This window comes from Alexandromys fortis, unplaced genomic scaffold (genome assembly GCF_014885135.2).
Source record: "Alexandromys fortis isolate MF-2015 unplaced genomic scaffold, M_Fortis_MF-2015_v1.1 scaffold_302, whole genome shotgun sequence".
Classification (NCBI taxonomy): Eukaryota; Metazoa; Chordata; class Mammalia; order Rodentia; family Cricetidae; genus Alexandromys; species Alexandromys fortis.
The window spans coordinates 527164-531734 of NW_026068267.1; the positions used below are offsets into that span (position 1 = coordinate 527164).

General features: G+C 46.5%; 2 non-coding genes across 2 annotated transcripts; both read left to right on the plus strand.

Annotated features, from left to right (window-relative positions):
- The first annotated feature begins 775 nt into the window (after positions 1 to 775).
- On the plus strand, positions 776 to 891 carry LOC126494545 (U5 spliceosomal RNA). The gene has a single exon (XR_007590033.1). It is a non-coding gene; the product is annotated as a U5 spliceosomal RNA (small nuclear RNA).
- Positions 892 to 2453: 1562 nt separating this feature from the next.
- Positions 2454 to 2569, plus strand: LOC126494544 (U5 spliceosomal RNA). Its single transcript, XR_007590032.1, has one exon. It is a non-coding gene; the product is annotated as a U5 spliceosomal RNA (small nuclear RNA).
- The last annotated feature ends 2002 nt before the right edge of the window (positions 2570 to 4571 follow it).

Here is a 4571-nt window from a genome sequence, read left to right on the forward strand (position 1 = left end):
AGCCCCCCCCCCCCCCCCCCGTCTCTCTCCCCATCCTTTATGTCTCCCCTCCCTCAGTGTCACTGGTCACCTCCTGAAAGGCCATTTCCCCCATCCAAAGCTCTCGGTCATCGCTTCTGCCCCTCTGTCCTTTGTCCCTGTGGACTGGTGGCCAACAGACACCAAGGAAAAAGAGGACTTCACATCCAGGTCTGATACTCCAACTTATTTTGTTTTGAGAGACAGGATCTCACTATGTAGACCTAACTGTATGGAATTCAACATGTAGACCAGGATGGTCTCAAATTTACAGAGGTCAAAATGCCAGTGCCGTTAAGTGCTAAGATTAAAGGCATGAGGCACCATGCCAGGCTGATTCTCCTACTTTCAAAAATGAATATGAAGGGGCTGGAGAGATGGCTCAGACGTTAAGAGCACTGGCTGCTCTTCCAAAGGTCCTGAGTTCAATTCCCAGCAACAACATGGTGACTCACAGTCATCTTTTATAAAATCTTGTGTCCTCTTCTAGCCTTCAGGCAAATATGGAGGTAGAACACTGTACACATAATGTTTTTTTTTTAAAAAAAAACCCTAACACAATATGAATCCACCATTACCTTCCTCCAACTTCCTACACCTCGACTCCTTCCTTTTGTTTTCTCAACAGTGATGCGGATTTCAGCGACTTCATTGGAGACGAAAGCAGAAGTCACTGACACTAATGTTGTGCAGTTAGCTCCCATTGGTTATGTAGGAGTTACCTGCACCCAAGGACAATGGGCGGAGGCACCGCTGCATACTCTGGCTTCTCTTCAGAGCCTATAAATCTTTCGTCTTTTACTAAAGGTTTCCGTGAAAAGGAACAGCTCTGAGTCATAGCCCAATTTTTAAAATTGAATATATAAAAAAAAACAAAATCAAAGTATACACCTAATCAGGCCATGTTTTCCATTTCAGAGTTTTTGTTTCTTCTGTTTAATATGGTGCTCCTCACCTCCCCCCCCCCTTTTTTTTTTGAGATACAATCACAGTGTATATCCCAGGGTAGCATAGACTTTCCACGTAGACCACCATGGCCATGAATTCATGCAATACTCCTGCCCCAGCCTCTTGAGCTGCTTTCGAGCTCCCCTGTGGCTTCCTGGTGCCTTGGAGGTAAATCTCAGGTTTACCAACTCTGCTCTTCGGGATCTGCTAGGCCTGGGCTCCACGTCCCAACATTCTGTTATCTCCACTCAGACCACATCCTGTGTCCCTGGGCAAGCCCAGTGGTGCTCAGCACACTGTGTACAGTGACTGCATCAAGACCATTCACAAGTCTTTATTTATTTATTTTGCGACAGGTTCTTTGTTACACTAGCTGGCCTGGAACTTGTACAACAGGTTGGCCTCCAGTCAGAGAGATTTATCTGCCTTTGCCTCCAAGTGTTGAGATTAAATGTGTGGATCACCATACCCGGCACTCCAATGTGTGTGGATCGTATCTGCACTGGCTGGGTTTGTCTGTCAATTGGACAAGTTAGAGTCATCAGGAGAAAGAGCCTCAGTTGAGGTGATGCCTCAATGAGATCCAGCTGTAAGGTAATTAGTCGTTTAGTGATCAATGTGGGAGGGACCCGCCCATGGTGGATGGTGACGTCTCTGAGCTCTGGGATCTGTAAGAAATCCGCCTGAGCAAGCCATGGGAAGCAAGCCAATAAGCAGCTCCCCTCCATGGCCTCTGCATCAGCTCCTGCCTCCAGGGTCCTGCCCTGTTTGAGTTCCTGTCCTGACCTCCTATAGTGAGGACCAGCAGGGCTGAATGAAGTGTAAGCCAGATACACCCTTCCTCCCCAACTTGCTTTTTGTCACGGTGTTTTGACACAGCAATAAAAACCCTAAGACACCATCCATCCACCATTACCTTCTCCAATTTACTACACCCGACTCCCTCCCACCTCATGTCCTTTTATTTTACTTATTGTTTTGTTGTTATCACGTGCTTATTAATAACCTCCCAAGTCCAGTTAGTGCTGCCCAAATTCGTATGGATGTGGAGTCCTACTGGGCAGGAGTAACACAGCACAGTCTCCCTTCCTCAGTAGCCACCAAGTGTCAATCGCTCCCTCTCTAAGGGCGGGGGATCAGACTTTGTGGGTGATGCGTACACGCCTGTACACGCGGTTTTCGTCCTGCCCTCTGGTGGTGGTTCACCGCTAGCACAGGGATAAAGGTGGCGTTTTGGAAACCTGTCTGTGGACGCTACATCTTTTACATACCCACAATGCATTGCTCACAGCTCGCGCTTCCATTTAAAAACGTAAACTCTTTCACTTTGTTTCCTGTCCTTTTGTTTTCTCAGTAGTGAAGCGGCTCCCAGTGCCTTCACGTGAGACGAAAGCAGAAGTCACTGACCCCTAATTTTGTGCACCGAACACCCATTGGCTATGTAGGAGTTACCTGCGGCCGAACACAATGGGCGGAACCATCGTAGCATACTCTGGTTTCTCTTCAGATCGTATAAATCTTTCGCCTTTTACTAAAGATTTCCGTGGAGAGGAACAACTCTGAGTCTTTACACAATTTTTTGAGGTCCTGCCTATGCAGGGCAAATCTTCCTGTTCAAATAAAGACTTTATCATTAGTAGCATCACTTGCATGTGTCAAGGGCTTCTCAGTTACCAGTTTGCCAACTGGTGCACTCTGAGTATTTTCTCTGTGACTTCTCGGTGAGCCCATAACTAATGGCTGCTGTTTTCTATAATACTGTTTAGTGGTCTGTACTATAGATTCTCAAAATATGTTGGGATATGTTCTACTCTTGCAGGCCTTTTGTTCTTCCCAGTCTCCGTTTGTTCTGTTCGTACTAACTGGAGGCAATCAAGTTGTGCGAGATAGAGCGAGGGAGACAGATTTCTGTGAGTTCAAGGCCAGTCAAGGCTACTTAGAAATTCCCCTTCTCAAACACTAAAGAAAAAAGGCAGGTTTAGAGGTCCTAAATTGTGTAATATAATTTTATAAACTCTCCTCTTTCCTTCTTGACATTCTAAAATCCCAACCGAAGGAGATGGTGAGAGGGGTCAGTGGCCAAGCCGGCTTACTGCTCTTGCAGAGACCAAGTTCGGTACCCCCACCCTGTGTTTTTTCTGTGTGACACCTCTGGCTGATCGTATGTATTATAGGCCAGGCTGGCCTCGAACTCACAAAGATCACACTTGATGTGGGAGTGATTTCTTATTAATAAAGAAACTGCCTTGGCCCATTTTATTGGATAGAAAATTAGGTAGGCGGAGTATACAGAAGAGAATTCTGGGAAAAAGAAGCTGAGTGAGTCGCCATGATGCTCCCACTCCAGACAGACGCAGGTTAAGATCCTCTCTGGTAAGCCAGCTCATGGGCTACACAGAATATTAGAAATGGGTTAGAACAATATGTAAGAGCTAGCCAATAAGAAACTGGACCTAGCCGGGCCAGGCAGTGTTTGAAAGAATACAGTTTCCGTGTAATTATTTCGGGCATAAGCTAGCCATGAGGGCGGCTGGGTGCCGGGGACGCAGCCCTGCCGCCGCTCTTATTTCAACACACACTGCTTCTGCCTGCTGAGTGCTGGGATTAAAGAAGTGCCATCGCATCCAGCTTTTTTTTCCCCCTTCAACAGATTCCATGTGGTTGCTACAACCATTTGTAGCTCAATTTCCAAGGGGACCTGATACCCTCTTCTGACCTCCATGGACATCAGACACATGTGTTGTATATATGCAGGCAAACAGACAAAAATGAATAATCTGTAAAAATAAAGAGATCCCCAAGCCCTTGAGTACAGTCTTCTGTAGTCCACTGAATCCTTTGTGACAATTTTCTTTGAAAAAAAAAATTATTTTAGATGTGTACCTGCTTGATGTAAACATTTGTATTATGTGCATGCAGGGACCAGAATAGGTCCTGTAAGGCATAGGATCCCTGGAACTGAAGTTACAGATTGTTGTGAGCCGCTAGACATCTTATTTCTGATTTGTATTTTTGCTTTGCTGTTGAATAAAGTTTTCTTTCTACTTTGTAGTGGAAGAGAGGGAGGGAAGAAGAAAAAAAGCAAGAAGTACCTCCAAGCGACAACTCCTGTAATGTCACATGGTGGCTTTGTCCAAGGGAAGACTCCTATAATGGACACATGGGTGGCTTCTGTGGTTAAACCCCTATTGGGTGTGTTTACCAATAATCTCCATTTGTCCCTGTTGATTTAACCTACTGGTGAGGTTGGTGTTTTCCAGCCTGCAGGCCATCGATCTTGAAGGTCAACCTTCACCATCCACAGCTGTCCCCCACTGCAGAGGACCTTCTGACCCCTAAGTGATGTCATATTCTGGCCCTTACATCCCCTGAGACCATCCCCCTTGAGCGCCTGAGTGTGTGTAGCCTTGAAGATGTGCACCAGCACACGCTGAGATGGCCTGGCCTTCAATTTCTTACAGTAACCACTGCTACCCAGTCCAAAATGCCAATCAAGCCTTCAATGCTGGAGGATCCTAAGCACTAGGATGAATCAGGGTCACCAGGCCCCTGTCCCCCGGTCCCTGTCTCCATATGAAATAGTCTGCTGGGTCGGGGGGGGGGGG